This window comes from Leuresthes tenuis, unplaced genomic scaffold (genome assembly GCF_036924035.1).
Source record: "Leuresthes tenuis unplaced genomic scaffold, fLeuTen1.0.hap1 SCAF_97, whole genome shotgun sequence".
Classification (NCBI taxonomy): domain Eukaryota; kingdom Metazoa; phylum Chordata; class Actinopteri; order Atheriniformes; family Atherinopsidae; genus Leuresthes; species Leuresthes tenuis.
In genome coordinates, this window is record NW_027325451.1 from 87,719 (window position 1) to 102,565 (window position 14,847).

The 14,847-nt window shown below is 41.2% G+C and overlaps 1 non-coding gene and 1 pseudogene across 1 annotated transcript; one reads left to right on the forward strand and one right to left on the reverse strand.

Moving 5' to 3' along the window:
* Positions 1 to 7,472: 7,472 nt before the first annotated feature.
* Positions 7,473 to 7,663, reverse strand: LOC140286503 (U2 spliceosomal RNA). Its single transcript, XR_011911304.1, has one exon. It is a non-coding gene; the product is annotated as a U2 spliceosomal RNA (small nuclear RNA).
* A 4,970-nt stretch (positions 7,664 to 12,633) lies between these two features.
* Positions 12,634 to 12,810, forward strand: LOC140286511 (U2 spliceosomal RNA; annotated as a pseudogene).
* The last annotated feature ends 2,037 nt before the right edge of the window (positions 12,811 to 14,847 follow it).

Below are 14,847 nucleotides of genomic sequence, written 5' to 3' on the forward strand. Positions count from 1 at the left end.
AAAAAGCGGGTAAGAAAAGGTTAAAATACCCGACTGTACACAATCAATAGCGGGAAGGGATGTGTTCGGCTACAAGAAGGTGTGAAAGTCCGACCATGTTTTGTAAAAAGCGGGTAAGAAAAGGTGCGAATGCCCGACAATGTATGATCAAAAGAGGGAGCGGAGGTTTTCGGCTGCAAGAAGGTCTGAATGTCCAACCATAATTTGTAAAAACCGGGGAAGAAAAGGCTCGAAAGCCCAACTATACACCATCAAAAGCGGGAGCAGAGGTGTTCAGCTGCAAGAAGGTCTCAATGTCCATCAATAATTGCTAGAAAACATGAAAGAAAATTTTTCGAATATCAAACCGCACATGATCATATGCGGGAGAGGAGGTGTTCAGCTGTAAGATGGTGTGAATGTCCATCCATAATTCCTGAAAAATGGGTAAAAAAAGGTGCGAATGCCCAACCATACAACATCAAAAGCAGGTGTGAATGTCATCATAATTTGCAAAAACCTGATGAGAAATGGTGAGAATGCCCGACTATACACCATCAAATGCGGGAGCGGAGGTGTTCGGCTGTGAGTAGGTGTGAATGTGCGACCATACTTGCTGAAAAATATGACAAAGCAGTTTTCACTTGGTTTGAGTGAAGGAATTCATTTTATATCAAAATCCGAAATTGTGTAGAACTCGTGGAAATAAGTTTATTCTCGGATTCCTAAAGGTTTAGTGTTGTTCTTTGGTATACTGCAAAGTAATACTTTCTATTTTGTTGAAACCCATTCAGACATGGATAAATATGAAGGACAAAGCAGTTTTAACTTGGTTTGAGTGAAGGAATTCATTTTATATCAAAATCCGAAATTGTGTAGAACTGGTGATAAGAAGCTTATTCTCGGATTCCTAAAGGTTTAGTGTTGTTCTTTGGTATACTGTAAAGTAATACTTTCTTTTTTGTTGAAACCTATTCAGACACAGATAAATATTAAGGACAAAGCAGTTTTAACTTGGTTTGAGTGAAGGAATTCATTTTATATCAAAATCCGAAATTGTGTAGAACTGGCGATAAGAAGCTTATTCTCGGATTCCTAAAGGTTTAGTGTTGTTCTTTGGTATACTGCAAAGTAATACTTTCTTTTTTGTTGAAACCTATTCAGACATGGATAAATATGAAGGACAAAGCAGTTTTAACTGGGTTTGAGTGAAGGAATTCATTTTATATCAAAATCCAAAATTGTGTAGAACTGGTGATAAGAAGCTTATTCTCGGATTCCTAAAGGTTTAGTGTTGTTCTTTGGTATACTGCAAATTAATACTTTCTTTTTTGTTGAAACCTATTCAGACATGGATAAATATGAAGGACAAAGCAGTTTTAACTTGGTTTGAGTGAAGGAATTCATTTTATATCAAAATCCGAAATTGTGTAGAACTGGTGATAAGAAGCTTATTCTCGGATTCCTAAAGGTTTAGTGTTGTTCTTTGGTATACTGCAAATTAATACTTTCTTTTTTGTTGAAACCTATTCAGACATGGATAAATATGAAGGACAAAGCAGTTTTAACTTGGTTTGAGTGAAGGAATTCATTTTATATCAAAATCCGAAATTGTGTAGAACTGGTGATAAGAAGCTTATTCTCGGATTCCTGAAAAGGTTTAGAGTTGTTCTTTCCTATCCTGCAAAGTACAACGTTCTTTTTTGTTTAAAGCTATTATGACATGGATAAATATGAAGGACAAAGCAGTTTTAACTTAATCGGTTTCAACAAAATAGAAAGTATTACTTTGCAGTATACTAAAGAACAACACTAAACCTTTAGGAATCCGAGAATAAACTTATTTCCACGAGTTCTACACAATTTCGGATTTTGATATAAAATGAATTCCTTCACTCAAACCAAGTTAAAACTGCTTTGTCCTTGATATTTATCCATGTCTGAATCGGTTTCAACAAAATAAAAAGTATTACTTTGCAGTATACCAAAGAACAACACTAAACCTTTAGGAATCCGAGAATAAACTTATTTCCACGAGTTCTACACAATTTCGGATTTTGATATAAAATGAAATCCTTCACTCAAACCAAGTGAAAACTGCTTTGTCATATTTTTCAGCAAGTATGGTCGGACATTCACACCTACTCACAGCCGAACACCTCCGCTCCCGCATTTGATGGTGTATAGTCGGGCTTTCAAACCTTTTCTTCCCCGGTTTTTACAAATTATGGTTGGACATTCAGACCTTCTTTTAGCCGAAAACCTCCGCTCCCTCTTTTGATCATACATTGTCGGGCATTCGCACCTTTTCTTACCCGCTTTTTACAAAACATGGTCGGACTTTCACACCTTCTTGTAGCCGAACACATTCGCTCCCGCTATTGATTGTGTGCAGTCGGGTATTTTAACCTTTTCTTACCAACTTTTTACCAACTACGGTCGGACATTCACACCTTCTTATGGCGGAACACCTCCACTCCCTCTTTTGATGGTGTATGTTTGGGCATTCGAACCTTTTCTTACCCGCTTTTTACAAACTATGGTCGGACATTCAAACCTTCTTGTAGCCGAACACATCCAGTTCTGCTTTTGAGGATGTATGGTCGGACTTTCACACCTTTTAGTAGCCAAACAACTCCGCTCCCGCTATTGATTGTGTACAGTCGGGTCTTTTAACCTTTTCTTACCCGCTTTTTACCAATTATGGTCGGACATTCACACCTTCTTACAGCGGAACACCTCCGCTCCCTGTTTTGATCATTTATGGTCTGGCAATACTACCTTTTCTTACCCGTTTTTGAGTAATTATGGCTGGACATTCACAGCTTCTTGCATCCGAACACCTCTTCTCTGCTTTTGATGATGAATAGTCCGGCATTCTTACCTTTTCTAACACATTTTTCAGTAATTATTGTCGGTCATTCACACCTTTCTCATCAGCTTTTTGCAAATTATGATCTGACATTCACACCTACTTGCAGCCGAACACCTCGGCTTCCGTTTTTGATGGTGTATATTTTGGCATTCGAACCTTTTCTTACCCACTTTTTACAAACTATGCTCGGACATTCACACCTTCTTGCAGCGAAACCCCTCCGCTCCCTCTTTTGATTGTGTATGTTCGGGCATTCGAACCTTTTCTTACCCGCTTTTTACAAACTATGGTCGGACATTCAAACCTTCTTGTGGCCGAACACATCCACTTCTGCTTTTTATGATGTATAGTTGGGCATTCACACCTTTTATTACCCATTTTTCAGTAATTATTGGTTGGAAATTCAGACCTTGCAGCCGAACACCTCCGCTCCCTCTTTTGATCATACATTGTCGGGCATTCGCACCTTGTCTTACCCGCGTTTTACAAACCATGGTCGGACTTTCACACCTTCTTGTAGCCGAACAACTCCGCTCCCGCTATTGATTGTGTAGAGACGGGTATTTTAACCTTTTCTTACCCGCTTTTTACCAATTATGATCGGACTTTCACACCGTCTTACAGCGGAACACCTCCGCTCCCTCTTTTGATGGTGTATGTTCGGGCATTCAAACTTTTTCTTACCCACTTTTTACAAACTATGGTCGGACCTTCAAACCTTCTTGTAGCAGAACACATCCACTTCTTCTTTTGATGATGTATGGTTGGGCATTCGCACCTTTTCTTACCCATTTTTCAGGAATTATGGGTGGACATTCACACCTACTTGCAGTCGAACAGCTCTGCTCCCACTTTTGATTATGTTTGGTTGGATATTCGAACCTTTTCTTAACTGCTTTTTACAAACTTTGGTCGGACGTTCACACCTTCTTGCAGCCGAACACCTCCGTTTCCGCTTTTGATGGTATATATTCGGGCATTCGAACCTTTTCTTACCCGCTTTTTACCAACTATGGTCGGACATTCACACCTTCTTACAGCGGAAAACCTCCGCTCCCTCTTTTGATGGTGTATGTTCTGGCATTCGAACCTTTTCTTACCCACTTTTTACAAACTATGCTCGGACATTCACACCTTCTTGCAGCGAAACACCTCCGCTCCCTCTTTTGATTGTGTATGTTCGGGCATTTAAACCTTTTCTTACCCGCCTTTTACAAACTATGGTCGGACATTCAAACCTTCTTGTGGCCGCACACATCCACTTCTGCTTGTGATGATGTATAGTTGGGCATTCACACCTTTTCTTACCCATTTCTCAGTAATTATTGGTGGACATTCAGACCTTCTTGCAGCTGAACACCTCTGCTCCCGCTTTTGATGGTGTATAGTCGGGCTTTCGAGGCTTTTCTTCAACGGTGTTTACAAATTATGGTTGGAAATTCAGACCTTGCAGCCGAACACCTCCGCTCCCTCTTTTGATCATACATTGTCGGGCATTCGCACCTTGTCTTACCCGCGTTTTACAAACCATGGTCGGACTTTCACACCTTCTTGTAGCCGAACAACTCCGCTCCCGCTATTGATTGTGTACAGTCGGGTATTTTAACCTTTTCTTACCCGCTTTTTACCAATTATGGTCAGACATTCACACCGTCTTACAGCGGAACACCTCCGCTCCCAATTTTGATGGTGTATGTTCGAGCATTCGAACTTTTTCTTACCCACTTTTTACAAGCTATGGTCGGACATTCAAACCTTCTTGTAGCAGAACACATCCACTTCTTCTTTTGATGATGTATGGTTGGGCATTCGCACCTTTTCTTACCCATTTTTCAGGAATTATGGGTGGAAATTCACACCTACTTGCAGTCGAACAGCTCTGCTCCCACTTTTGATTATGTTTGGTTGGATATTCGAACCTTTTCTTAACTGCTTTTTACAAACTTTGGTCGGACGTTCACACCTTCTTGCAGCCGAACACCTCCGCTTCCGCTTATGATGGTATATATTCGGGCATTCGAACCTTTTCTTACCCGCTTTTTACAAACTATGGTTGGACATTCAAACCTTCTTGTAGCCGAAAACCTCCACTCCCTCTTTTGATCATACATTGTCGGGCATTCGCACCTTTTCTTACCCGCTTTTTACAAACTATGCTCGGACATTCAAACCTTCTTGTAGCCAAACACATCCACTCCTGCTTTTGTTGATGTATGGTTGGGCATTCGAACCTACTTGTTGCCCGCTTTTCATTAATTATGGCTGGACATTCAGACCTACTTGCAGCCGAACACCTCGGCTTCCGCTTTTGATGGTGTATATTTTTGCATTCGAACCTTTTCTTACCCGCTTTTTACAAACCATGGTCGGACTTTCACACCTTCTTTTAGCCGAACAACTCCGCTCCCGCTATTGATTGTGTAGAGTCGGGTATTTTAACCTTTTCTTACCCGCTTTTTACCAACTATGGTTGGACATTCACACCTTCTTACAGCGGAACACCTCCGCTCCCTCTTTTGATGGTGTATGTTCGGGCATTCGAACCTTTTCTTACCCGCTTTTTACAAACTATGCTCGGACATTCACACCTTCTTGCAGCGAAACACCTCCGCTCCCTCTTTTGATTGTGTATGTTCGGGCATTCAAACCTTTTCTTACCCGCCTTTTACAAACTCTGGTTGGACATTCAAACCTTCTTGTGGCCGAACACATCCACTTCTGCTTTTGATGATGTATAGTTGGGCATTCACACCTCTTCTTACCCATTTTTCAGTAATTATTGGTGGACATTCAGACCTTCTTGCAGCTGAACACCTCTGCTCCCGCTTTTGATGGTGTATAGTCGGGCTTTCGAGGCTTTTCTTCAACGGTGTTTACAAATTATGGTTGGAAATTCAGACCTTGCAGCCGAACACCTCCGCTCCCTCTTTTGATCATACATTGTCGGACATTCGCACCTTGTCTTACCCGCGTTTTACAAACCATGGTCGGACATTCACAGCTTCCTCTCCACCATACTTGTATGGTGGGATATTCACACCCACTTGCATCCGAAGACCTCCGCCCCCACTTTTGTTGATATTTAGTCGGTCGTTCACACCTTACCCGTTTTCTTGCCGCCAAACACCTCTGATCTCGCTTTTGATGATGTAAGATTGGGCATTCAGACCTTGCTTTTCCTGCTTTTCACCAACTATAGACGGACATTCACACCTTCTTGCAGCCGAACACTTCCGCTCCACCTTTTAGGTTTCTATCACACCTTTTTTTTCACCGCTTTTTATAGATTATGGTTGGAAATTCTCAACCACTCATCCGAAGACCTCTCCTCCCGCTTTTGTTAATATATTTGAACTTTAGTCAGACATTCACACCTACTTGCAGCCGAACACCACCTCTCTAGCTTTTGATGATGTATGGTCCGGCATTCTTACCGTTTCTAACACATTTTTCAGCAATTATGGTAGGACATTCACACCTTCTTGCAGCTGAACACCTCCTCTCCCACTTATGATCATGTGCAGATTGATTTTCGAAAATTTTCTTTCATGTTTTCTAGCAATTAATGATGGACATTTAGACCTTCTTGCAGCTGAACACCTCCGCTCCCGCTTTTGATCATACATTGTCAGGCATTCGAACCTTGTCTTACAAACTTTAGTCAAACATTCACACCTTTTTGCAGCCGAACACAGTTTTTTTCAGCCGAACTTGGGCATTCGAACCTTTTCATACCCACTTTTTACCAACTATGGTCGGACATTCAAACCTTCTTGTAGCCGAACACATCCAGTCCTGCTTTTGATGATGTATGTTCAGGCATTCGAACCTTTTCTTACCAGCTTTTTACAAACTATGCTCGGACATTCAAACCTTCTTGTAGCCGAACACATCCACTCCTGCTTTTGATGATGTATGGTTGGGCATTCGAACCTACTTGTTGCCCGCTTTTCATTAATTATGGGTGGACATTCACACCTTGTCGCAGCCAAACACCTCCGCTCCCTGTTTTGATCATGTATGGTTGGACATTCACACCTTTTCTCACCTGCTTTTTGCAAACTATGGTCGGCCATTCACAGCTTCCTCTCCACCATACTTCTATGGTGGGATATTCACACCCACTTGCATCCGAAGACCTCCGCCCCCACTTTTGTTGATATTTAGTCGGTCATTCGCACCTTACCCGCTTTTGGCAAACTATGGCCTTCTTGCAGCCAAAAACCTCTGATCTCGCTTTTGATGATGTAAGGTTGGGCATTCAGACCTTGCTTCACCTGCTTTTCACCAAATATAGTCGGACATTCACACCTTCTTGCAGCCGAACACTTCCGCTCCACCTTTTAGTTTTCTATGTGGCATTCACACCTTTTTTTTCACCGCATTTTATAAAAACACCACAGGAACACCGTATTGAGGCTTTGTTCTGACCGCTCATTCGGTGTCGCATTTCTTTCAAGCAATTCTCCTGGTTAGCCCGCACTCGGCTTGCTCCCAGAGCCGTGTTAAAGTCTACTTCGCATTCACTCTCTTTTCTCAGCAGACTAAAAGAAAGTTTCATCTTAGGCTCCCTGAAACTTCCATCCTGCACCGCTGTTTGCTTTTTCACAAGAGCAGAGAGGAGCGCACCGTTCCCAGGGGCACTACAGTACCGGGTCGATGCTTGGAGTGAACGGAGCAAGCTCCTTTTTCAACTCCTATTGATACAAATCCATTTAATATGTAGTCCTCGCATAGAGGACACATCAGACATTAAACTGATAAGAACAGATACTACACTTGATCTTAGCCAAAAGGCCGAGAAGCGATAACTGTCCACTGGTTCACGTCCGAGGGCCCTTCCTGGCACAATGCGCACTTGTAGCGGTGTTCTTTTTATGGCCATAGTGTCACTTTGCACCTCGGCCCACCCGCTGCACTGAGCACTCTTCAGCCCTTTTAAATGGTATAACTTTACACTACCGCACGCTCCAGCGAGCACCATTCAAGCAACAACTTTGCACTCCAGCTTCGAACATTGGCACAGTCGCAACAAGTAAGGCGACTCTACTCAGAGAAGTCACTCTGCACAGTAATAAGATTTCTTTTGCACAGACAGAAAGGGCTTCATCCGCAAAGGTAAAGGCTGCCAAAAATAGAAACAACTCATTAGTGCTGCTCAACGTTGTACTTTGCAGTAAAAGAAAGAACAAATCTAAAGATTCAGGAATCCGAGAATAAGCTTACTTCCATGAGTTCTTCACGATTTCGGATTTTGCTATAAAATGAATTCCTTCACTCAAACTAAATTAAAACTGCTAAACCGCTAATCTGTTACATGCAAGGCAGATGTCAAATTCACCGAAATAGGATCTAAGGGTATTTGGCCAATCGAGCTGTAGCAGCTTCGGTAAAAGAGTATAAGTTGAAGAGTTTGTGAATAAAGGTGTGCGCACACATAGTGAGTTGTAGGAAAATAGGCAGGGAGCAATGCCGGCTGGGGTATAGGTTCTTGTATGTTGTCTGACTGTTTGATTTGAATGTGTTGTGTAAGTGTCCTGTTGAATGTTACATGTTTGGGCTTTGACACGCTTCACTGTGGTTGTTAACTGTGTGGTGTGTCCTGAAATGTTATATGTTTGGGCTGTGTGACATGCTTAATGCTTTTCAGTAGCAACCCACTTATTCATATATAGCAACTGACAACATAAGAAGTCCGGACATACTTTGATAGTAGTTGTAGAAGTATCCTTATTGATAATAGATAAACTAATTCATAGTGATAGAACAGTAGATGAACAGGTGCCTGCACATGTCTCATGAAAATAAAATGGGTGTATGATTGCTGACGGCAGAGCAATACTGCCAAACTTATGAGTTCTTGTGGCAAACTTGATTCAGTGTCTTGACGTGTATACGCTGTTTCGCTGACTTGTCACAAGAAACAAAGTGTGTTTGATAAGATCCGACCATTTTATTACGGGAGGATCAGTATGTATGGATTCTGATGTGACTGATAAACTCATTCGTATCTTAAGCATAATCTAATACGTGAGACAACGCCCTGGCACACAATCAAAAAAAAAAAAGAGAGAGCGGTTTTGTGTCCCCACAGTCCATAATGTAGAAAAGAGAGAAAAAAGCCTTTCTGATTTGTTGTGTGTGCTCACAGTGCAGAGTGTAGAGAAAAGAGAGAAAAGAAAGCCGTTTTGGTGTCACGGGTGTTGTGACTTACACACACACATTTCTGAATTGAGAAAGGAAATTATTTTAGAGGAAGCACTAGAGTTTAGATCCCACATTTGTTGATAGGCATTCATTTAATTTTTCTTTTAATCAGTTTTAAAGTAAATACTAACTGAGAAATGAAAAAGGTGAAGAGTTTAGAAGCTTGGTTCAAGAGCAAAACTTGGTTTATGATCAGCTGAGTCTCTAAACAGAACAGCAAAGGGCTTCATCGAACATTTAAAAAAGATTCAGATTGTTAGAATATCCAGAATTTATAGGAATGGTGGTGATTACTCTTATTTTCTAGAATGGAAATAACTGCACCATGTCTGTTTTATGAATTTAAGGGGCTAAAAAGTTTTGTTCTCGTTTTTCTATGATTAACCGAATGTATGTGAGAGTCCAAACAGACAGAAGGGTTACGGCCGAGCGCTGGACCTTCCAAAAAAGATGAGACAGGCTGGACCCGTGCCATACTAGTTAAGGCCTGCCTGTGGATTACAGGTTCTTTAAACTCTCACACACACAAACTCACACACGTTCGCACACATACACCCATACACACACACATTCTTGAACTTGCTGCAAGATTAAACCTTTGCATTAACTGACTCCAGCAACTCTGAGTCTCATTGAGAGACTTTTCTCAACAATTGGGTCCTCAAACCAGATCTCAACGTTTTTTCCGCTGTCCAGGGTCGGAGCTGAAACCGTGCACGGGGGAGTCCAGTACTCCTAATGAAAGACCCCCTGCTGAATTGCGGTAATTAGGGGCCAGTGTCCACTGAAAGGGGGAAAAAGGGACGAGATCGTACTTTTGAATCAATGGCCAGAAGCCATTGGCAGTGCAGGCATCAACAATAATGGTGTTATTTCACCCATTAACACTTAAGGTACCTCATGCAGTGGCTGTGATATGGTTACTTAACAAAATATCTTTACCAGACATCTCTCCTACATAACAGTTCTTCTTTCACAGCCACACCTTGTTGTCGAGAGATGTGCTACACTTAATCCATCCACACTGCTACCTACCCCACAGATGGAAAGCCAGAAATAACCATCAGTGTTTTACCCAGGCCAGACTTAACTGATATACGTTATGAAAATGCAGAAATAACTATATTTATTCAACAGATCAAGGAAAAAAACCCTGATGGCACAAATGCTACAGGATTTGCAGTAGTAACAGAAACTGAAGTTTTCTTAAAACAACCACTACCAAAAAATTACTCTGTTCAAGCAGTCGAATTGGTAGCTTTAACTGAAGCTTGTAAATTAAATAACAAAAAGGTTGTTAACGTTTACACTGACAGTCAGTATGCCTTCTCAACTGTACATGTGTTAACACAGCATTGGGAAAACAGGTATGTTGACATCCACAGCTAAATGTATAAACTACAAATATTTTAGCATTATTAGATGTTATTCAATTGCCATCTACAATAGACTCGTATGAATGACCGGAAGGAAAACCATACTGCCAAAGAATTTGTTTAAATATGCTGCAGTATTGAGCCACGGACCATGTCATGTCTCAACAGGAGGGATGGAAGCAATAATGAACCAGGTTTTTACAGCATATGGTTTTACTAATTATTAAAAACATTTTTTTAGAATAAATAAATGAATAAAGTTTTGTCTAGCAGGTCAAATATGTGCAAAATACATTCCACAGGGCAATCTAAGACCAAAACGAAGATAATTCCCTAAGCCAGTGTATCTTTTTCAACATATTTGTTTGGATTTCATTATTTCATTATTTTGTAGATTTCATTGAACTAAATTAATGTTAAGGGAAACGATTCTGCTCAGTGACAACAGAGGTTTTTACCAAATGGTCTGAAATATTTCCATGTGCACAAGCAGATGCACTCTCAGTAGCAAAATCACGCGTAAAATAACTCATTTCTAGATTTGAAATTCCTGAAAAGATCTTCAGTGATAATTTGACACACTTTGTAAACAATGTCATCTCACTGATGGCAAAGAACTTAAAATAGACCTTAGAAACCACTGTGATATAGAAGGTTTCGCTAACACATTGGAATTGTTTTACTATTTACATATGCATGTGCAGTGAAGAATTGCTTGCTGCTGATAAATGCAAAGAAGAACAGCTTACACATAAATGCTCACATATAGGCTGCTGAATGCAATGAAGACCTGCTTATCCAGTAAAGTTCAATGTCAATGTGTAATATTCAATTAGGATTTGCAAAACAGTGAAGTTAAACAATGAATGGGTCCATAGTCGGTATGAGAAGACTACAGGAATATTTACCTGGGTGTACGTTCAAACAGAGATGAGAAAATTGCGATAAATTATTGTTTGTTTGTTTGTTAGTATGTATATGAATGTTATGTGTATAAACTGTGTTGAGTTGTAGTTACTCAGTAGTGTCTCAGTGAAACAACCGACGGGGGAAGCCTTGCGGTGACAACAAAAGCAGTGTTTTACTGATCAGTCAAGTTGCTCCAGTGTACTCCATACAAACTGGTTGGCTACTGAAGGGATATAAAATGGGGAATACTTGTTTTAAAGCAAACAAGGAATTAGATGGGAAAAATACATGTTTTAACGGGACCCAGACAATATTAAATACTCAGACAGATGGGAGAAGAAGTGTAGTTTTGTAGGAAATCACAAAATTATTACATAAAATGAGTGAAATCAATTGAAGAATGCCTTTCTGAAGAGCTGTTTACCACAGATGAGCAGCTTTGCGACCAAGCACATTGTAGATCGCTTTACTGCCAAAATGATCTAGTTTAATGGATTGGTTTAGACATTTATAACAGCATTTTAAGAACAAAGAGAGAAACAAAAAGGGACAACGCTTCATGGTGGAAGGTGATGTATAAATAACTGTGTATATGATGAAGGAGAGACCATTTGAGCAGCACAGCCATTTCGCAGCACAGGGACAGCAGTCCAAGTTAAAGGATCTCCCATGTGGTATCACCTGTCACACTGTGTCAAGGCATCAAAAGAAGAAAAAATCACCAAACTCAAGGACAAAGAGACGAAGACTCCGGTGAACGAAGAGAGATGACTTACAAACCAGAAATACAAAAGGATGCTCGATATCAAGATCCAGAAGAAGAGGCTAACAATGCCACGAACACTTACGATGCTGGGAATGATGCCAGCAATGAACAGAGAAGAAGATTCAGTGTCATCAATCTGCAACACGTGCCTCTAATGAGGGGGTGAATATAGAATCCTCAACGATTACAACGTCTCTGGGAACTGTGACAACAACAAGGTTTAAACCATTTTGATATATATTGTAACCTATTGGCTAAGGAATAGTGCTGAAAATGAGGTAAATCTAATCCACCACTGTCCTTGGTCTTCTGTAGGGTTTTTAAACTAATACGTGGTGGTTTGTTTTTCCACAGAAATTTGGAGATGCATGAATCTAGTGACTTAAACCAAGTAGCAGATGGTTTTATGGGGATCATTGAGAACAAATAGTTAACTTTTGGTAGTATCATCATTTTAATGGTTGTAACTCTCCCCATAAGTGATATAAGTAAGGACTTCCAACGAGAGAGATCGTCCTCTACTCTCTTTACTAATTGCACATAATCCATCTGTACTTATCAGTTTAATATGTGATATGTCTATGCAAGGACTACATATTAAATGGATTTTTATCAATAGGAGTTGAAAAAGGAGTTTGCTCCGTTCACTCCAAGCATCGACCCGGTACTGCAGTGCCGCTGGGAACGGTGCGCTCTCCTCTGCTCTTGTGAAAAAGCTAACAGCGGTGCAGGATGGAAGTTTCTTTTAGTCTGCTGAGAAAAGAGAGTGAATGCGAAGTAGACTTTAACACGGCTCTGGGAGCGAGCCGAGTGCGGGCTAACCAGGAGAAATGCTTGAAAGAAACGCGACACCGAATGAGCGGTCAGAACAAAGCCTCAATACGGTGTTCCTGTGGTGTTTTTATAAAATGCTGTGAAAATAAAGGTGGGAATGCCCCATAGAAAACTAAAAGGTGGAGCGGAAGTGTTCGGCTGCAAGAAGGTGTGAATGTCCGACTATATTTGGTGAAAAGCAGGTGAAGCAAGGTCTGAATGCCCAACCTTACATCATCAAAAGCGAGATCAGAGGTTTTTGGCTGCAAGAAGGCCATAGTTTGCCAAAAGCGGGTAAGGTGCGAATGACCGACTAAATATCAACAAAAGTGGGGGCGGAGGTCTTCGGATGCAAGTGGGTGTGAATATCCCACCATACAAGTATGGTGGAGAGGAAGCTGTGAATGGCCGACCATAGTTTGCAAAAAGCGGGTGAGAAAAGGTGCGAATGTCCAACCATACATGATCGAAACAGGGTGTTTGGCTGCGACAAGGTGTGAATGTCCACCCATAATTAATGAAAAGCGGGCAACAAGTAGGTTCGAATGCCATACCATACATCATCAAAAGCAGGAGTGGATGTGTTTGGCTACAAGAATGTTTGAATGTCCGAGCATAGTTTGTAAAAAGCGGGTAAGAAAAGGTTCGAATGCCCGAACATACACCATCAAAAGAGGGAGCGGAGGTGTTCCGCTGTAAGACGGTGTGAATGTCCGACCATAGTTGGTAAAAAGTGGGTATGAAAAGGTGCGAATGCCCAAATTCGGCTGCAAAAAACTGTGTTCGGCTGCAAAAAGGTGTGAATGTTCGACTAAAGTTTGTAAAAAGCGGGTAAGACAAGGTGCGAATGCCTGACAATGTATGATCAAAAGCGGGAGCGGAGGTGTTCAGCTGCAAGAAGGTCTAAATGTCCATAATTAATTGCTAGAAAACATGAAAGAAAATTTTCGAAAATCAATCCGCACATGATCATAAGTGGGAGAGGAGGTGTTCAGCTGCAAGAAGGTGTGAATATCCTACCATAATTGCTGAAAAATGTGTTAGAAACGGTAAGAATCCCGGACCATACCTCATCAAAAGCTAGAGAGGTGGTGTTCGGCTACAAGTAGGTGTGAATGTCTGACTAAAGTTCAAATATATTAACAAAAGCGGGAGGAGAGGTCATCGGATGAGTGGTTGAGAATTTCCAACCATAATCTATAAAATGCGGTGAAAAAAAAGGTGTGATAGAAACCTAAAAGGTGGAGCGGAAGTGTTCGGCTGCAAGAAGGTGTGAATGTCCATCTATAGTTGGTGAAAAGCAGGAAAAGCAAGGTCTGAATGCCCAATCTTACATCATCAAAAGCGAGATCAGAGGTGTTTGGCGGCAAGAAAACGGGTAAGGTGTGAATGACCGACTAAATATCAACAAAAGTGGGGGCGGAGATCTTCGGATGCAAGTGGGTGTGAATATCCCACCATACAAGTATGGTGGAGAGGAAGCTGTGAATGGCCGACCATAGTTTGCAAAAAGCGGGTGAGAAAAGGTGCGAATGTCCAACCACACATGATCAAAACAGGGAGCGGAGGTGTTTGGCTGTGACAAGGTGTGAATGTCCACCCATAATTAATGAAAAGCGGGCAACAAGTAGGTTCGAATGCCCAACCATACATCAACAAAAGCAGGAGTGGATGTGTTTGGCTACAAGAAGGTTTGAATGTCCGAGCATAGTTTGTAAAAAGCGGGTAAGAAAAGGTGCGAATGCCCGACAAAGTATGATCAAAAGAGGGAGTGGAGGTTTTCGGCTACAAGGTTTGAATGTACGACCATAGTTTGTAAAAAGCGGGTAAGAAAAGGTGCAAATGCCCGAACATACACCATCAAAAGAGGGAGCGGAGGTGTTACACTTGAAAGACGGTGTGAATGTCCGACCATAGTTGGT